Genomic DNA, 21,559 nt, shown 5'->3' on the forward strand with positions numbered 1-21,559 from the left:
GTCGGTCAAGCTATTCACACTAGGTCTCTGGGTAGAATAATATTAGTAAATTACAGGCCTGCTATTTAAAACCATGGTTCTTTGTCAGACATATCACATATAACTGTGTTCCAAAATCAGCCATTTCTCGTGAACGTGGAAAATATTGTCCTCCATTTAAAATGGGCAAGGTGCGTGGCAAGGGACGGGGAAGTGGATGTGATGGTGATGGTGCATGCAAAGACCAAGGCTGAGGACGCGGCTGTGGGCAAATTGAAATTGTGCCACAACAAGCACCCACATTATGTCGTTCGACCTTCTTGTCCCAATTACTAGGGAACCGCAGTACACCACTATTGAACCCAGAGCAGTGTCAAAAGGTTGTTGGTTGTATAGCAAATAATGCTTCCAGTCACTTTGCCACCACCACCACCCTGTCTTCCACACAGTAAGTTTCAGTAGCCGTGAGTCTGGACCGCATATTCCTCACCCTGATTCTCCTTCCTCCCACCATGCCGAGTGCCCGGAGAAACTTGATCCCACACTTGGACACTCAGAAGATCTGTTCACTTTTCCATTTGTAGATTCGAGCCTCTCGCTCGGCCAGCTTCAAGCGAGTCAAGAGGAGAACGCATATAGCGATGCCCAAATATTGGAGCAGCCAAGGTCACATGAAGGCAATGATGGGAAAGTGCAATTACTGTCGCAAGAGGTGGATTATGATGATGAGGCACAATTGCTAGAAAGTCAGGAGGAGGACCAGGGTGCGGAAGTGGAAGTCGAGTTGGTGGATGATATATTAACTGACCCAACCTGGCAGGGGGACATACAGAGCAAGGACAGCAGCACATAGGGGGAAGGAGGCGTAGTACCACAACAGGCAGGAAGAAGCAGTGTGGTGGCCACAGACATAAGGTGGGAAAGCGTTCCTCGCAATGCCAGCACGACGGAAGTTGCCAGTACAACTGTTAGGTCTTCTCGAGTATGGTTGTTTTTTAAAGACTCTGCAGATAACCCCAAAAAGGCCATTTGCACTATCTGCCAGGCTAGCATCAGCAGGGGTAGCAAAATTAGCAGCCTTATCACCACCAGCATGATCAGGCAGAGCGAAGCAAAGCACCCGACTAAGTGGGCCGAAACCCAGGGTCCAGAAACAGTGTCTGCGGCTGATACTACTGCTACTTCCGCTGTTGTGCGTGCACGCCAATCTCCTGTCCATGGTACATGCCAAGATGCCTCCTGCCCTGCACATGTCATTGAATACTCTCAACTATCACCATCAGCAACTATGTCCACATCCTTGTCCCAGTGCAGCGTTCAATTGTCACTACCCTAGTCCTTGGAACGCAAGCTCAAATACACAGCGAATGCCCCACAGGCCACACTACTAATAAATTCACACAATTGGCGAATGCTTGAGCTGAAATGTTGCCTTTTAGGGTCATGGAGATGGAAGCTTTCCGCAACCTGAGTGCGGCGGCCGTCCCTCGGTACTCGGTCCCCAGCCACCACTATTTCTCCCAGTGTGCCGTCCCTGCATTACACGAGCACGTGTCCCACAAAATTAGCTGTGCCCTCAACAGTGCAGTTACTGGTAAAGTCCACATAACCACTGATATGTGGACAAGTGCTTGTGGGCAGGGACGGTACATCTCTCTGACGGCACACTGGGTTAATATAGTAGAAGCAGGGACGTAGCAGAGGCGAGAAAGCCTTTAAGAGAACTCTTATATGATGCTTCAAAGATGGAGAGAGACTGCCATCTGCTGACCAGACACAGTCAAGCGGAACCAAGATATACAAGAGAAGTTGAAGAGAGAGCAGATTTAGATGCTGGACCCGATCAGGTGACTTCCAGGAAGGAGTTCCTGAAGATAAGAGGCCAGCGCGCCAAGTCTGAGGAGTTTTTGGCGCCAAGCAGCAGAGAGGAGGAGATGCGTTCTCTGCGTGCTGAGAAGCCCTGTGTGGCAGGCCTAAGCCTGAGGCCTGTGAGGTGCCACAGCCGGGCGCCGGTGGAAGAGCTCCCGATCCCTCACAGATGTGACCCGAGTGCTGTGCCTGCTGAGGAGACTCGGAGCCTGCTTGCGGTGCTGAGTGAGTTCGCGGAACCCGACGTCGCCCGCCGACAGACGAGGTCTGGACCCCCCTCCCCAAGGCTTGAGAGATTGCCTCCAACAGCAAAGAAGAGAGGAGTTGAGAGACTGCTGAGCCAGGAAAGTCACGCCAGTGAAAGCAGAGGAGCTGCATACGTGAACAGGGCCGTCACTTCTATTGTTCACTCACGGTACCGGGGCCAATTGTGTTTAGCTACTCAGGTTGGGAGGGGAACGGTTGGGGTTAAAGGAGCTCAACATGATCTAATTGAATTTGTCCAGAAAAGACTTTCGGCCTAGCGGGAATAACCGGTGACCCCCGCTAGGGCCATATGCAGAGTTAAAGAACTCACGTGGTGTCTCCCATGACTGAGGGCACCACATTACTTTGAGAGACTTCGCATCTTGCTAAGATTTTAAATTACTGTTCATTACCCTTGTTGCCAATCCCTTGTTCAGAATACCTGTTATATATATATATAAACTGTTTATATTCATCTCTGACTGTTCTCGCCTTGTGTCTCTGTGCGTTGCATTCCAGCACCTGCATTACACAGGGACCCAGTCGGACCTTGGGGAGGAACACGTGCTTCTGACACCAAGGATTGTGGGCCCTGGGTCAATCAGGGTTGCCCCCACATTCTACAGCTCCTGCACCTCCTCCTCCTCTTCAGCCTCCATCTCCGAAATGACCACATCAGTCGCAAGCTAGAAGTACTGCAGCACTCCCTCGGAGAAGCAGCAACAGGCTGTGCTGAAGCTAATATGCTTAGGTGACAAACCGCACAACGCTGAAGAGTTGTGGACAGCTCTGAAAGGGCAGGCAGATCTGTGGCTGACACCGCTGACCCTACAGCCAGGCACATTCATGTGTGAAAATGACCGGATCTTGGTGGTGGCTCTGAGATGAGGCAAGCTCACACATGTACCATGCCTGGCCATGTGCTTAACCTCGTGGTTTAGCGGTTTCTCAAAACCTACCCGGATCTGCCAGATCTGCTTGTCAATGTACGCCGCGTGTGTGCCCATTTTAGAAAGTCAGCTACAACTTCCGCCACCCTTGTCGTATTTCAGCAGCGTTTACAGCTTCCAGCTCACCGACTGATATGCAGTGTCCCCATGAGACCTCTACATTGCATATATTGGGAAGGATTTGAGAGCAGAAGAGGGCAGTTGTTGACTACCAGCATCCAAAAGGCCGTCAGTATTCAGGTCAGACTTCACACATAAAACCTCAGGAATGGACATGGATGTCAGACATCTGTACCATCCTTCAAAACTTTGAGGACTCCACCAAGCCATAATTAGCGTCAGCATCCCGCTTCTCTGTCTTCTGAAACGCTCTCTGCTCACAATTAAAGAAGATGCATAGCAGGCGGAGCACGATGAGATGGAGTAAGGAACCATACAGGGTGATTCCACTCAGCCCAGCCTCATCTCATCCCAGTGTGGATTGAGTGACAAGGAGGAGGAGGAGGAGGAAGAACAGGAGCTAGTTTCCTGCTCTATAGACGGTACTACCTGCATAACTGTCACACCGTCTGTTCAGCGTGGATGGCCTGAGGACAGGGAGGAGTAGGAGAGCATGGTCAGTCTTCCTCTTGGTGAGGACACGGAAGTCTTGCCTGTTAGCAGTCTGGCTCACATGGCTGAGTTTATGTTGCACTGTCTTTCCCGTGACCCTTGCGTTGTCCAAATTTTGGGTGACACTCATTACTGGTTGGTGACACTTCTAGACCCATGCTACGAGGAGAATTTTCTATCTCTTATTAACTTGCAGGATAGGCCTAATAAAATGGTGTGGTACGAGAAGGCCATTCTTTTGGAATTATTTAAAAAATTCCCATCTGAAAACGTTGGCGGCAGAGGTCACAGTTCGTAGGACAAACAAGGAGTACAGGCGAGGGAGACACAAATGCAATCCATCAGAGGCAGGGGATCACTGTCAAAGTTCTGGGACAGTTTTCTCAGACCCTCCCATCGCACACACCCTGAGGAGCGGGGTACTTTCACAAGGAGGGAAAATTTTCTGAGGATAGTGAGGGAGTACCTTGCCGACCGTACCAACATCTTCCGTTATTCCTCTGTGCCTTATAATTATTGGGTATCCAAGCTACACACGTGACATAAACTGTCTCTCTACACCTTGGAGGTCCTGGCCTGCCGCTAGCGTTTGGTCAGAGCGAGTTTTTAGTGCCGCCGGTGGAATTATAAACAATAGGCGCATCCACCTGTCAGCTGAAAATGCTGACAGGATGACTATTATTAAATTGAACAAGGGTTGGATTGGGCCAGACTTCTCAACACCACCGAATGATAGCAGCAAAACATAAACTTAAATACAGTGGCTTTTTTTGGGAGGTCTAACTCTATTCACTTGCACCTCTGTTTTCACACCCAGACATGGGTATATGCTTCCTGATTTTGTCTATTTGCTCTTGTCCTCCTCCTTCTCCTCATCCTCATCCTCCACATCCTCCACATCCTCCTCAATATCACCACCATATCTGCCATATCACCATATCTACGTCGTTTGCAAGGGACATTGGAGTTCCTCCAAATTTTTGGCAGCAGTTGCATTCACTGCATAGGCAAACAGTATAAGAGACCCACTTCCTAATAATGGGAACATTGTTTTTGGGAGACCCTCCGACTGCTACGTCTCTTGCAAGAGGTATTGGAGTTCTTCCAAATTTTTGCCAGCCGTTGTATTCACTCCATAGGCAAACAGTATAGGAGACCCACTCCTTTTTAATGGGAACATGTCGTACTTGTTATTGTAGCTCAGCTCTATGTGTCTTTAAGTTGTTAGTGACTTTTTTCCTAAATTTTGACAGCCATTGGACTCACTGCATACCCTATAACTGTATAGCAGACCCTCTCCTTTCTAATGGGAGCATGTCGTACTCATTACTGTGGCCAAGCTCTATGTGTCTTTAAATTGGTACTGGGGTTTTTCCCAAATTTTGGCAACTCTTGCAGTCACAGCATGGGCATTACCACTATAGAAGACCCAATCCTTTATAATGGGAACATTTTTTTTACTGAGACCCTCCTCTATGTCTCTTCAAAGGGCTTCAAGTGCGTCCAAATTTTTGGCAGCTCTTGCAGTCACTACTTACGCAATAACAGTATAGGAGACCCACTCTTTAATAATGAGAACAACACAGCTGGCCCTTTAAGAACAGTAAAGCTGGAAAAATAGTGTTTGTGACTTTCACAATCCCTCCTTCATAGATGAAACAGGATGTGTCTGATAAAGTTCCACACACCACACAGCCAGATAAGGTTGTAAAATGTTAAAATGACATTTCCCGGTGAATGCATTTGTCAAGGTTGAAAGAAATGCAAAAGTGCAAAAACGCATCAGAAACGCTACGTGTGAACATAGCCCAAGGTGTGGAGGAGCATTTTTGTTTTTGTTTATTTATTTTACCTTATATACAAGCCATTATGCTGGAAAGAATGTTTCTTAACATATTTCCCAGGAAAATACATTTTGATTTTGTTTTGGTATGTTTTATTGTGAGTCCGCAAAAGTGGCGTAATACCTCTGACAACATTTTTGACAGCACTTGCTTGGGATTCAGAAATGCTTCCAGGGGTCTTCCCCATGCTGTTCCCATGTCATTTGAGCACTGTTCCCATAGATTTGGACAATTTTTTGGTCCTCTGCAGACCGCCGGGGGGAGCCACCGGAAAAATGCTCGAGTTTTCCGTAGACTTACAATGGGCTTGGACTTACTCAGACCCTGCACTAGAGCACTCCAATTGGCTTGACCCAAGCAACGAGTATCCAAGCATTTTAGTGCTCGTTCATCACTAATTATGACTGTTATTGGAAAGAAGGGAGGCTATATTGAGCACTGATGTATATTTTTTAAATGTCAGAAATCTGGTTTGACACATTTTGAGTTCCTTGGTTATTATTATAACTTTAACAGATGAAAAAAGAACAATTGAGATGAGAAAATTTACTTTTTCCATTTAGCTGCATTTTAATTCTGCACACTAATAATTACCCAATAAGTATGCACAAATTGATATTCTCCCAAGAAAGACAAAAACCTCTCTTTTACTTTTTAATTATTAAGGTTTCAGGTTTTCTTAACCTTTAGAATTCACCCATTCACCAACAGCACCATTTAGTTGTTTAGTAATAAAATTAATACTTAAAAATACATATTGCCTAAAAATTATGCACATGGTGTGCATCAATGCACTGTGCTAAGAGAAGCCTCTGATACTACAGTAAAAAAAGTTTTCCAGTTCATTGTGACAATGGATTTAGGTAACTATTAGTGATGGGCGAGCACTAAAATGCTCGGATGCTTGTTGCTCTGGTCGAGCACAATGGAATACTCGGGTGCTCGACCCAAGCAACGAGCCCAATGTAAGTCTATGGGAAACTCGAGCATTGTTCCGGCGGGCCCCCTGGTAGTCTCAGAGGGCCTAAAAATTGGCCAAATCGATGGGAACAGTGCTCAAATAACATGAGAACAGCATGGGGAAGACCACTGAAAGCATATCTGCCTTCCAGGTCACTGCTGTGAACAGTGTTGACAGAGGTATTACGCCACTTTTACGGACTCAAAATAAAACATTCATTTTTCCATTAGAAAGGAGAGGGTCTGCTCCTCCACACCTTGAGCTATGTTCACAAGTAGCATTTTTGATGCATTTTTGCACTTTTGCATTGCTTTCAACCGTGACAAATGCATTCACCGGGAAATGTCATTAAAACATTTTGTAGCACCGGCGTCTCTGCCTCCTGCCGGGCAGAGACGATGCTCCCCTCACCGCTGCGGTCGTGGTCCGGCGTCCTCCAGCTCCCCTGCTTCTGCTGCGCACACCTTGCGCAGTTTGCCGGGCACTATGCTAAGGGTGCACGTGCTCTCCCTCCCTCTTAAAGGGGCCATGTGCGCCGTCCTAAAGAGTCCCCGGCCAATGGCCGGAGGACCACCCTTATTTAAAGCACCTCCTCCAAAATGGAGGTGACTGCACAAGGTTGTTGTTTGTGTGCTAGCACTCTCCTCAGCCCTCAGGCCCCAGTGCCCACCAGTCTGTCTGTCAGCCGTGCCCGCCAGCCTGTCTATTAGCTGTGCCCACCAGCCTGTCTATCAGCCATGCCCGCCAGCCAGTCTATCTGCCGTGCTCACCAGCCTGTCTATCAGCCATGCCCGCCTGCCTGCGTACCTGCCGTGCCCGCCGGCTTTCCAACCCGGATCACCTGTCAGGTTACCTGCTGTGTCCGCCTGCTAGTCTACCCGGATGACCTGTCTGGCTACCAGTCGTACCCATCTGCTTGCCTACCCGGATCACCCATCAAGCTACCTGCTGCAGTACCTGTCAGCTTCAGCCACCTGACCCATGGGAGTCGCCTGCTCTCACACAAAGTCGGTCCCAGAGTGCCATCTGGCTCCCCTGTCCGGTCCCTCCTTGGTTCACGGAGTCGACTAAGCCACCGTGTGGCCAGGGTCGGTCCGAGTAGGTGCTTAGTTACGTCCCTCTGGTCTCTCCTTGCATCCCAGCACAGATTTTCCACCACCCGGACCCGTAACACATTTTACAACCTTATCTGGCCATGTGGTGTGTGAGGCATGATCAGACACATCCTGTTTAATTTATGAAGGAGAGACTCAAAAAGTGACAAAGCCTATTTTTATAGGGCCTTCAGGCGGCCTTTACTATTCTTAAAGGGCCAGCAGTCGGCCCTTTCTATTCTTAGAGAGCTATCAGCCGTCTATGCTATGTTGTTCCCATTACTAAAGAGTGGGACTCTTATACTGTTATTGCATATGCAGTGAGTGGCAAGGCTGTCCAAAATTTGGACGCACCCCAATAACCCTTTGAAAATTTGGATGCACCCTCAATACCCTTTTGAAGAGACTTAGAGGAGGGCCTCCTGAAAACAATGTTCCCGTTATTAAGAAGTGGGTCTCCCATATTGTTTGCCTATGCAGTGATTGCAAGGGCTGCCAAAAATTTGGACCAACTCCAATGTCTCTTGGAGAGACGTAGAGGAGGGCCTCCGGAAATTTTTTTTTCCCATTATTAGGAAGTGGGTCTCCCATTGTGTTTGCCTATGCAGTGAATGAAAGGGTTGCCAAAAATTTGGAGGCACTCCAATGCCCCTTGGTAGAGATGTGGAGGTCAGAGGGCCTATTGAAAAAATGTTCCCATTATTAGAAAGTGGGTGTCCCATAGTGTTGGCCTATGCAGTGAATGCAAGGGCTGAAAAAAAAATTGTGAGGCACTCCAATGCCCCTTGAAAGAGACGTAGAGGGCCTCGTGAAAAAATGTTTCCATTATTAGGAAGTGGGTCTCCCATAGTGTTGGCCTATGTAGTGAGTGCAAGGGCTGCCAAAAATTGTGAGGCACTCCAATGCACCTTGGATAAGACGTGGAGGAGGGCTTCATAAAGAAATGTTCCTATTAGAAAGGAGTGGGTCACCTATACTTGTAATGCCCATGCACTAAGTGTATGAGCTGACAAACATTTACCCCTGGGAGGTATACATGAATATACTGTATAAAAAAAAGATTGACGGGTATCATAGACACCCTTTAAAAAATTATGTGGGTGTTACATCACGGACCACGGTCACCCTGGTGATATGGTGGTGGAGGATGAGGATGAGGAGAAAAAGGAGGACAAGAGCAAATAGCCAAAATCAGGAAGCGTATACCCATGTGTGGGTGTGAAAAGGTCACATAGGAATACACCTCTCAAAAAAAACCACTGAATTTGAGTTTATGTTATGCTGCTATCATTCGGTGGTGTTGAGAAGTCTGGCCCAATCCAGCCCTTGTTGATTTTTATAAGAGTCAGCCTGTCAGCATTTTCAGTTGACAGGCGGATGCGCATATCAGTTATAAATCCACCAACGGCACTAAAAACCCTGTCTTATAAAATGCTAGTGGCAGGGCAGGCGAGGGCCTCCAAGGCATAGAAAGCCAGTTCATTCCACGTATCCAGCTTGGGTACCCAATAATTATAAGGCACAGAGGAATCACGGAGGACGTTGGTACGGTCGGCAAGGTACTCCCTCTGCATCTTCCCAAACTTTGCACTCCTTGTGAGAGTACCCCGCGCCTCAGGGCCTATGCAATGGGAGGGGCTGAGAATATTCTCCCAGAACTTTGACAGTGTTCCCCTGCCTCTGCTGGATTGGAGTTGTGTCTCTCTTGCCTGTACTCCTTGGTAGTCCAACGAACTGTGACCTCTGCCGCCAGCGTTTTCAGATGGGAATTTTTTTAATAGTTCCACAACAAGGGCCTTCTGCTACTGCCCCATTTTTGTAGACCTGTCCTTCTCAGGAATAAGAGATATAAAATTCTCCTTGTAGCGTGGGTCTAGAAGTGTCACCAACCAGTAATGACTGTCAACCAAAAATTTGAAAACGCGAGGGTCACAAAAAAGGCAGCGTAACATAAACTCAGCCTTGTGTGCCAGACTGCTAACAGGCAAGACTTCCTTGTCCTCAACAAGAGGACGACTGACGATGCTCTCCTCCTCCTCCCTGTCCTCTGACCATCCACGCTGAACAGACGGTATGACAGTTATGCAGGTAGTACCTTCTATAACGCTTGAAACTAGCTGCTCCTCTTCCTCCTCCTCCTCTTCCTCATTGTCGCCCAATCCATGTTGGGAAGAGATGAGGCTGAGCTGTGTGTAATCACCCTGTATGGTTCTTTGCTCCATCTCATCGTTCTCCGCCTGCAATGCATCCTCTTTGATTGTGAGCAGAGATCGTTTCAGAAGACTGAGAAGCGGGATGGTCACGCTAATTATGGTGTCATCGCCACTCACCATCTTGGTGGAGTCCTCAAAGTTTTGTAGGATGGTACAGATGACTGACATCCATGTCCACTCCTGAGGTTTTATGTATGGAATCTGAACTGAATACCGACGGCCTTGTTGATGCTGGTAGTCAAGAACTGCCCTCTTCTGCTCACAAATACTTACCAACATCTGTAGTGAAGAGTTCCAATGTGTGGGGACATCACACACCAGTCAGTGAGCCGGAAGCTGCAAATGCTGCTGAAGCATGGCAAGGGTGGCGGAAGCTGTAGCTGACTTTCTAAAATGGCGGCGGCATACTGTGACAAGCAGATCCAGTATCTCTGGGTAGGTTTTGAGAAACTGCTGAACCATGACGTTAAGTTCATTGGTGAGGCATGGTACATGTGTGAGCTCACCTCATCTCAGAGCCACCACCAAGATCCGGCCATTTTCACACATGAACATGCCTGGCTGTAGGTTCAGAGGTGTCAGCCACAGATCTGCCTGCTCTTTTAGAGCTGTTCACAACTCTTCAGCATTGTGTGGTTTGTCACCAAAGCATATTAGCTTCAGCACAGCCTGTTGCCGCTTGACTGAGGCAGTGCAAAAGTACTTCCAGCTTGTGACTGATGTGGTCATTTCAGAGATGGAGGCTGAAGAGGAGCAGGAGGCTGGGGAGGATGAGGTGCAGGAGCTGTAGACTGTGGGGGCAACTCTGATTGACCTAGGGCCCGCAATCCTAGGCGTTGGGAGGATGTGTTCCGTCCCAAGGTCCAACTGGGTACCAGCTTCCACTATATTAACCCAGTGGGCCATCAGCGAGATGTACCGTCCCTGCCTGCAAACACTTGTCCACGTGTCCGTGGTTAGGTGGACTGTGTTTGTGGGACACGTGCTTGTGTAATGCTTGGACGGAACACCGGGAGAAATAGTGGCGGCTGGGGACCAAGTACCAAGGGACGGCCACCTAATTCAGGTTGCGGAAAGCTTCCGTCTCCACGAGCCTAAAAGGCAACATTTCGAACGCAAGCAGTCACGAAATGTGGGAATTTAGTAGTGTGGCCAGTGGGGCGTAGGCTGAGTATTTGTGCTTGTATTCCAAGGACTGGGGTATGGACAACTGAACGCTGTGCTGGGACAAGGACTTGCTTGCTGATGGTGCTAGTTGAGAGTGTGCAATGACAGGTGCAGGGCAGGAGGCATCTTCGCATGAAATATGGACAGGGGATTGGCTTGCACACACAGTAGCAGAAGAAGCAGTGGTGTCACCCGCAGACACTGTTTCTGCACCCTGGGGTTCGGCCCACAAAGTCGGGTGCTTTGCTGCCATGTGCTTGATCATGCTTGTCGTGGTCAGGCTGGTAGTTTTGCTACCCCTGCTTATGCTGGCCTGGCAGGTGATGCAAATGGCCTTTTTGGGGTTATCGGCAGAGTCTTTAAAAAACAACCATACTCGAGAAGACCTAACAGTTGCACTGGCAACTTCTGTTGTGCTGGTGTTATGGGGAACGGTTGCCCACCTTCTGTCTGCGGCCACCTCACTGCTTCTTCCTGCCTGTTGGGGTGCTATGCCTCCCTCCCTCTGTGTGCTGTTGTCCTCACTCTGCATGTCCTCCTGCCAGGTTGGGTCAGTTACTATATCATCCACAACCTCGCCTTCCACTTCCGCACGCTGGTCCTCCTTCTGACTTTCTGGCAATTGTGTCTCATCATTGTCCACCTCTTGTGACACTTTCCTACTGTCACCTTCGTATGACCGTGGCTGCTCAAATATTTGGGCATCGCTACATGCAATCTCCTCTTGCCCCGAGAGAGGCCCGAATCTATAAATGGAAAAGTGAACAGTTCTTCGGAATGTCCAATTGTGGGATCAGTTGTCTCTGGGCACTCGGCATGGTGGGAGGAAGGAGGATCAGGGTGAGGAATATGCAGTCCAGACTCACTGCTATTGAGACTTGAAAGTGTGGAAGACAGGGTTGTGGTGGTTAAGTGACTGGAAGCATTATCTCCTATCCAACCAATAACCTTTTCACACTTCTCTGTGCTCAATAGTGATGTTCTGCGGTCCCCTATTAATTTTGACAGGAAGGTCGAGCGAGAAGATGTGGGTATTTGCTGTGGCAAAATTTCAGCTTGCCCACGGCCTCGGCCTCTGCATGCACCATCACCATCACATCCATTTGCCCATCCCGTGCCACGTGCCTTGCCCATTTTAAATGGAGGACAATATCTTCCACGCTCATTACAAATGTCTGAATTTGGAGCTAACTTATATGTGATCCATGTGACGGACAAACCACAGTTTTAAATATCTGGCCTGTAGGTAACTATTTTAAACAGCGACCTTGTGTCAATAACTTCACTGGCACACTGAAACAATATTTTAATGGAGGCCAGAAATTGCAGAATTTTCAGCAAACTTATATGTGATCAGTGTGACGAACAAACCACAGTTTAAATAGTTGGCCTGTAGGTAAATATTTTTAACAGCGACTTCTTGTCAATAAGTTTGCTGACACACTGAAACAAAATTTTAATGGAGGCCAGAAATGGCAGAATTTAGAGCGAACTTATATGTGATCCGTGTGACGGACAAACCACAGTTTTAAATAGTTGGCCCGTAGGTAACTATTTTTAACAGCGACCTCGTGTCAGTAAGTTCACTGACACACTGAAGCAAAATTTTAATAGAGGCCAGAAATGGCAGAATTTAGAACTTTTATGTGATATTTGTGATGGGCAAACCACAGTATTAAATAGCTGGCCTGTAGGTAACTATTTATAACAGCAAACTGGTGTCAATAACTTCACTGACACACTGCAACAAAATTTCAATGGAGGCCAGAAATGGCAGAATTTTCAGCGCAATTACACTACTGTTCAAAAGTTTGGGGTCATTTAGAAATTTCATTATTTTTGAAAGAAAAGCACATTTTTTTTCAGTGAAGCTAACATTAAATGAATCAGAAATACAATCTATACATTGTTAATGTGGTAAATGACTATTCTAGCTGCAAACGTCTTGTTTTTATTGCAATATCTACATAGGTGTATAGAGGCCCATTTCCAGCAACCACCACTTCAGTGATATAATGGTACATTGTGTTTACTAACTGTGTAAGAAGGCTAATGGATGTTTAGAAAACCCTAGAAAACCTTTGCAGTATGTTAGCCCAGCTGAAAACGGTTTTCCTGATTTGAGAAGCTATAAAATTAACCTTCCTTTGAGCTAGTTGAGAATCTGGAGCATTACATTTGTTTGTTGTATGAAACTCTCAAAATGGCAAGAAAAAAGAGAACTTTCATGTAAAACTCGACAGTCTTTTCTTGTTCTTAGAAATGAAGGCTATTCCATGTGAGAAATTGCCAGAAAACTGAAGATTTCCTACATCGGTGTGAACTACTCCCTTCAGAGGAGAGCACAAAAAGGCTCTAACCAGAGTAGAAAGAGAAGTGGGAGGCCCCGCTGCACAACTGAGCAACAAGACAAGTACATTAGAGTCTCTAGTTTAAGAAATCGACGCCTCACAGCTCCTCAATTGGCAGCTTCATTAAATATTACATGCAAAACGCCAGTGTCAACGTCTACAGTGAAGAGGCGACTCTGGGATGCTGGCCTTCAGGGCAAAGTGGCAAAGAAAAAGCCATATCTGAGACTGGCTAATAAAAGGAAAAGATTAATATGGGCAAAAGAACACAGACAATGGACAGAGGAAGATTGGAAAAAAGTTTTATGGACAGACAAATCAAAGTTTGAGGTGTTTGGATCACACAGAAGAACATTTGTGAAATGCAGAACAACTGAAAAGATGCTGGAAGAGTGCCTGACGCCATCTGTCAAGCATGGTGCAGGTAATGTGATGGTCTGGGGTTGCTTTGGTGCTGGTAAAGTGGGAGATTTGTACAAGGTAAATGGGATTTTGAAAAAGGAAGGCTATCACTCCATTTTGCAACGCCATGCCATACCCTGTGGACAGCGCTTGATTGGAGCCAATTTCACCCTACAACAGGACAATGACCCAAAGCACACCTCCAAATTATGCATGAACTATTTAGGGAAGAAGCAGGCAGCTGGTATTCTATCTGTAATGGAGTGGCCAGCGCAGTCACCAGATCTCAACCCCATTGAGCTGTGGGAGCAGCTTGACCGTATGGTACGCAAAAAGTGCCCATCAAGCCAATCCAACTTGTGCGAGGGGCTTCAGGAAGCTTGGGGTGAAATTTCTCAAGCTTACCTCAGCAAATTAACAGCTAGAATGCCAAAGGTCTGCAATTCTGTAATTGCTGCAAAGGGAGCATTCTTTGACGAATGCAAAGTTTGAAGGAGAAAATTATTCTTTCAAGTAAAAATCATTATTTCTAACCTTGTCAATGTCTGGACTATATTTTCTATTCATTTTGCAACTCATTTGATAAATAAAAGTATGAGTTTTCATTGAAAACAAAAAATTGTCTGGGTAACCCCAAATTTTTGAACGATAGTGTATATCTGATCTGTGTGACAGACAAACCACAGTTTTAAAAAGCTGAATTTATAGCGCTGTAATATGGAAAGGACCTGGCTGTATTCTGCAGTGCCAACAAGCAAATGGCGCAGAAAAACGGTGTGCTCTTTAAGCAAATAATCAGGATTAAGATAAAAAAAAATTATTCCTGGCCCCTGATACCTAGGGCTATTTCTACAAATATAATATCTGTAAAAGCACCAGCAGACAGAACTAGAATGGACCCTCTTGCTATATGCACTGCAGTCTGCTATATACCCAGCCTGCCTGCCTGCCTAGCACTGATATCTCTGCAGCTGGATTAGTCCTCAGAAGTACTGTTAGTTGAGATGGATATGTGTAGAGAATCTTGTTGAATACCTACACTAACTAATAAATAACCAAATCTCTCCTTTGATCAGCAGCATCTCTCCCTACACTACCTGATTGTGGAGTAGACTGACGAGCACGGCGGCGCCACGTCTGATATAGACCTGATGATTCTGTGCGCCAGCCAATCACTGTAATGCCCACAACCAACATGGCTGCGGCATTACAGTGTGTGGCAGACAATGCCTGCATGTTGATTGGCGCTCTAAAGAGTGCCAAACATTCAGGGAGGGGACCCGGGCATCCGCCCGAGCATCTCGGAAGTACTGAGATGCTCGGGTGAGTACCGAGTACTTGCGAGTAGAATCATAGAATCATAGAATCATAGAATGGTAGAGTTGGAAGGGACCTCCTGGGTCATCTGGTCCAACCCCCTGCTCAAAGCAGGATTCACTAAATCATCTCAGACAGATGTCTGTCCAGCCTCTGTTTGAAGACGTCCATTGAAGGGGAACTCACCACCTCTCGTGGCAGCCTGTTCCACTCATTAATCACCCTAACTGTCAAAAAGTTTTTTCTAATATCTAATCTGTGTCTCCTCCCATTTAGTTTCATCCCATTGCTTCTAGTCTTTCCTTGTGCAAATGAGAATAAAGATGATCCTTCTACAATGTGACAGCCCTTGACATATTTGTAGACAGCTATTAAGTCTCCTCTCAGTCTTCTTTTTTGCAAGCTAAACATTCCCAAATCCTGCAACCGTTCCTCATAGGACATGGTTTGCAGACCAGTCACCATTCTGGTCGCTCTTCTCTGAACTTGCTCCAGTTTGTCTATGTCTTTTTTAAAATGTGGTGCCCAAAACTGTACACAGTATTCCAGATGAGGTCTGACCAAAGAGGAGTAAAGACCAATAATGACTTCACGTGATCTAGACTGTATGCTTCTGTTAATACATCCCAGAATTGTATTTGCCTTTTTTGCTGCTGCATCACACTGTTGACTCATGTTCAGTCTATGATCTATTAGTATACCTAAGTCTTTTTCACATGTACTGTTGCTTAGCTCTATTCCTCCCATTCTGTATATGCTTTTTTCATTTTTATTGCCCAGATGTAGTACTTTGCATTTTTCCCTGTTAAAAATCATTCTGTTGGTTGCTGCCCACTGCTCCAGTTTATTTAGGTCTTTTTGAATCCTCTCTCTCTCTTCTCTAGTATTAGCTATCCCTCCTAGCTTTGTGTCATCAGCAAATTTAATCAGTTTACCCTCAATTCCTTCATCTAAATCATTGATAAAGATGTTGAACAATACAGGTCCCAGGACGGAGCCCTGTGGTACCCCACTTGAGACATTCATCCAGCTGGATGTGAAGCCATTTACAATCACCCTTTGAGTCCGATCACTAAGCCAGTTATGAATCCACCTAACAGTTGCCTGGTCCATTGCATACTTGGTCATTTTTTCAATAAGGATGGTGTGAGATACTTTGTCAAATGCTTTGCTGAAGTCAAGATATACTATATCTACAGCATTTCCCTGATCCACCCAGTCAGTGATTCTGTCATAGAAGGAAATTAAGTTAGTCTGACATGACTTGTTAGTTATAAACCCATGCTGACTCTGGTTAATCACTTCATTCTTATCCATGTACTTACATACATGTTGTTTAATAATTTTTTCAAAGATCTTTCCTGGTATAGAAGTCAGACTCACCGGCCTATAGTTCCCTGGGTCCACCTTCTTCCCCTTTTTGAAGATAGGAACAACATTTGCTCTTCTCCAGTCTTCTGGGACTTCTCCTGTTCTCCAAGAATTTTCAAAGATTATGGAGAGTGGTTCTAAAATTTCTTCTACGATCTCCTTCAGTACTCTGGGGTGTAATTCATCTGGACCTGGAGACTTGAACTCATTTATGTTAGCTAAATATTCCCTCACAATCTTTCTGTTTACAGATAACTTGGATTCTTCTATTCCTTTAAAAGGACAGTGAAGATCAGTTGATGTTACATTTTCTTTCTGAGAGAAAACAGATGCAAAATAGGAATTAAAAAGTTTGGCCTTCTCAACATCCTCTCTTACAATTTCTCCATTTTCAGCCTGTAAAAATCCTATAGCATCTTTGACTTTTCTTTTACTTTTGACATACCCCCAAAATCCTTTTTTATTGCTTTTGACATCTCTTGCAAGCCTTAATTCATTGTCAGCTTTAGCTAACCTGATACATGCCCTGCAGGATCTGCAGACTGCATTATAATCTTCTTTAGATATGCCTCCCTCTTTCCATTTAATAAACATTTCTTTCTTTCTTTTTAGCATGTGTTTAAGTTCTGTGTTCATCCATCCTGGTTTCCTTAAATGCTTCCCATTCTTCCTACTTTTCGGGATTGTTAACGATTGTGCTTTGAGAATCTCATTTTTAAAAATTTCCCATCCTTCCTGGACATTTTTGTCCTTAAGGACATCCAGCCATTGGATCCCTCCTATTCTCTTTCTGAGTCTCTTAAAATCTGCCTTTCTAAAATCTAACCTTGAAGTTTGAGTCTTCACATGTCTTCCTCCTCTAGTTATCCAAAATTCTATAATAGCATGATCGCTGCCTCCTAGGGTCCCAGCCACTTTTACCTCCTCAACCATTTCCTCCTTGTTTATAAGGATTAGATCCAAAGTAGCAGATCCCCTTGTTTTCTCCCCTACCTTTTGGAAGATAAAGTTGTCAGCAAGAGAGGATAAGAATTTGCTTGACCTGTTAGTTTTACTTGAGAGAGATTCCCAACAAATGTCTGGATAGTTGAAATCTCCCATGACCACTACGTCATATTTTTTTGAGAACTTGGTCATTTGATACATAAAGAGTTCATCCATATCTTCAGCTTGCCCAGGTGGCCTGTAGTAAATGCCTACAATGGTGTCCTTTCCGTTGTTCTCTCCTTGTATTCTTACCCAAACAGTTTCCACAGAACTCCCAGTCTCTGAAGCTTCAATCTCTGTGCAGATATACGCTTTTCTAACATACAATGCGACACCTCCCCCTCGTTTATCAAGTCTGTTTCTTGCAAATAAGTTGTACCCTTTTAGCCTTTTATTCCAATCATGTGTATCGTCCCACCAAGTTTCAGTGATTCCAATGACATCATATTTCTTTTCCTGCGTTAGTAGTTCTAATTCTCCTTGTTTGTTGCCCATGCTTTGTGCATTTGTATAAAAACATTTTAGTTTGTGATTGGTTTCTCTTCCTCCCATATTTTTATTATTTAAATTGTTTTGTCTTTGTTCTTCCTTTCCACTTCCAGTAGCAGAGATCTCAATAGTATTTGTCAGCTGTATGGCTTTTTCTGGCCTTTTGCTTCCCTTCCCACATTGTTCTAGTTTAAAGCTCTCCTGATGAGTGCAGCAAGGCAATTTCCAAATACATGTTTTCCAGTCTTCGTAAGGTGCACCCCATCTCTAGCAAGTAGTCCATCGTATAGGTAATTCATTCCGTGATCCAGAAATCCAAATCCTTGTTGACGGCACCATCGACGTAGCCAGTTGTTCACCTGTAGAATCTTATTCCACCTCATTGTTCCATGGCCATCCACTGGGAGGATGGATGAGAAGACCACCTGCGCTCCCAATTCTTTCACTTTCTTGCCCAAGTCTTCAAAGTCACTGCAGATGGTTTCCAGGTCCTTTCTTGCGGTGTCATTTGTCCCCACATGTATTAGCAGGAATGGGTAGTGATCTGTAGGTCTGAAGAGTCTTGATATCCTGTCAGACACATCTTTAATTTTTGCTCCTGGAAGACAGCACATTTCTCTTGAGGTTATGTCTGGTCTGCAGATAGCAGCCTCTGTTCCTCTTAACAGGGAATCCCCCATGACCACCACTCTCCGTTTTTTCTTCACAACATTCTTCTTTCTCCATCCAGGAGGATTCTGAGGGCTTACAAGGTTATTCATTGCTGGCAAAGTCTTATCTTGCTGTATTTCTTCATGGTTCTCCTGCGAGAGAGCCTGGTACTGGTTCCTGAGCAGTATAGGTGCTGACTGCCTCTCTATCCTCCTGCTTCTCTGGGTCACATGCTTCCATTCCTTTGTTTCCTCAGGTGCAGTTCGAATTTCTTCTCTTTCTGAATCATGAAGAGATAATTCTGCTCTGTCTAAGAACTCTTCACCTTCCTTAATGATTTTCAAGGTAGTTAACCTCTCTTCTAGATTTCGCAACTTTTCCTCCAACAGGGACACAAGCTTGCATTTCTGGCATGTGAAGTTTGGCTTTTCCACTGGCAAGTCTGTGAACATGTAGCAGGATATGCAGCTCACCAAATGGCTCCTGGACTCTTCCATGTTCTTACTGTTAATGTTCTGAAAACAGTGAAAAAAGCTTCAAAAAAAAGCTTCAAAATGCGCGCGCCGGTAGGCGCGCGGTTTACCGATGTCCTCTTTTCAGCTCCAACAGCCAAAATCCAGTGTTCTTTGAGCTCACGGAGACTCTTCACTTACCCCAAAATGCAGTGGGAATATGCAAATTATCTCCTCAGGACTCCTCCCCTGGTTTACCGAGTATGCTTGCTCATCACTAGTAACTATAGATTTTGGGGTTTTTATGTGGGGTGCAAGGAGTGAAGCACAAGCACACACTACTAAAATGCTAATTGGATCATTACTACTGTGGTGATCACACAGAGAATAAATACTGTTTTAAAAATGTAAAAGAGGGCATTATCACCGAATAGAGGCAAAAGGAATTATATTACTAAGTAGGGAACAAAAAAAGCAGTACTATTAATGTGTGGGTTCAAAAGTAGCTATATTATTTTGTAAAAGTGGGGCGGGTCCTGGAAAAGCAAAATCATGGCTAAAAGTGTTATGATAGGCTACAAGCACTAAGGAAAGACAGGAGATCTGTCCCTACAATAGAACTAAGCTAGATCCCTACGATGTAACGGGGAACCTGATCCTGCGATCAGACCCGCTAGAGTCCTCAGCTAGTCTGAACGAAGACCTATAGATGTGAGGGAGGGATCCCTACAAGAACTAGGGACTGGGAGAAAGATGGACACCTCCTAGCAGAAATAGTAGCAGTAAAAAGACAAACACACAACATAGAACATAAAGGTCAAAAGACCTAGCTAAACTGACTGAGAAAGGTTACAAAGCACCTGGCTAGCTTAAGAGTAGAAATTACAATGAAGTTCAGCATGGCCAGAAGGGCGGAGCAGGATTAAATAGGCAAAAAGGTCATGTGACCAGCAAAATAGAAAAAAACTAACAGGAGAGTTCTAACAAAAAGAAGTCTTCATCTGCATAGCAATTTGGCTGGATGTAGAGGGAAAGGGAAAGTGAACCATGCAAATTTGATACTTCTTCACCTGTGAGTCCGAGGTTTTAACTACACTGTATTAATTTATATAATCTGCAGAGCACTTTAGCACAACTATTATCTACCACCATATGGTCACTGTCTAGTGTTTACAATCAGGCTGTCATGCCGTAAACGGCGAAACCGGGAAATGACTGAGTGTTGGGATGCGCACCTTTTCCTGCCACACTAGGGGGGCCCTGACTTTCCCTTATCTCAGGGGTACCTCTGATGGTGAGGAGGCCTGAGCTGCCAGCATCTCCTTAACTCCTGCACAGGCCCTGACAGTGACCCCCTCTCTCCCCAGGGAGGAAGACAGTACAAAATAATGATACTGTGACAAGACAGGGAAATACAGACAGGGCAAACAGAAATAGCAGTCACGCAAAATGCTCACTTAGCCACAGAGGAAACATAAGGGAGTTAAGGAGGGGAAACCAAAAAGGAGAGAAAGCAGGTAAACACGCGGCAATACAGCAACCACGATCACTAAGTAAACCTCCAAGATCCTATACACAAAACTCCTCCTTCACTCTCCAAGTCAGGCAGAACTGATCTCTGACACTCCAGGAAGTCAGAGCTGAGTCTATACAGAAGGGAAGAGTAGTTAACCCAAATCAGTTGATAGACCAGAATCTCAGGAAAACCCAGCAATCCAGATTAACTCCTGCATTGCTGGAAAAAAGCAGTAAGTTAATGAACTGGAGAGGCGCTTCGGCCCAGTGTGCTGGAACTATGCCCAGAACGCTGCAGTTCTCTGGAACCTCTCTGTCGCTGTAACTCTGTGACACAGTCATTATATAATAGTAATATGTGATTATAATTTAAACTAATTATTAGACCTTAGTGTTAATATTTGTAATTTTTGTCTTAGCATAAGGGTTTTGTTCACTAACAATGTGATACAACATGCAAGATGGTAATTAGAGTTGGTCAGTAGTGTTGAGCCACCCCCGTAGTGTTCGAGTTCGGTTCGGTTCGTCGAACACCCGTGTGTTCGCCGAACTGTTCGTCGAACTGTTCGTCGAACACCTTCGAACACCGTTAAAACCAATGGCAGGCAAACAAAAACACATAGAAACACATAGAAAACACCTTCAAAGGTGTCCAAAAGCTGACAAACTGCTCAGAAGACACAACTAACACATGGAAAAGTGACAAGTACATATAGTCATGCGAAAAGAAAAGAGGTGGAGGAGTAAAAGGAGGGGGAGACACAGATATAGGCATGTCATGCCCTTCTAAAATCCAAAAAGTGAGAAGCCGAGACGGCCAGTCCGCTCCTGCCCGTGCCACCTCCGTGTCGCCGGGTTTGTGCCAGAGCCGCGGTGAACCCTGACGGCCAGCCCCCCTCTCCCAATACTGGTGCCTGTCCGCTGGTGAGTCGAGAGAGCCCCCCTGTGGTGGAGGCAGCTCTAAGCTTTTTAATTTAAATTATCCCTCTAATTTGAATGAATACACTTTAAATCCATTTACAAGGATCTATTGGAGGGCAAGTCTCATGCCAGCAGCCGCGTAATTCCAGCTCCAGTAGCGTCCACTAA

Source organism: Phyllobates terribilis, unplaced genomic scaffold, assembly GCF_046119375.1.
Source record: "Phyllobates terribilis strain yellow unplaced genomic scaffold, ASM4611937v1 Scaffold_4__5_contigs__length_816908805, whole genome shotgun sequence".
Lineage (NCBI taxonomy): Eukaryota > Metazoa > Chordata > Amphibia > Anura > Dendrobatidae > Phyllobates > Phyllobates terribilis.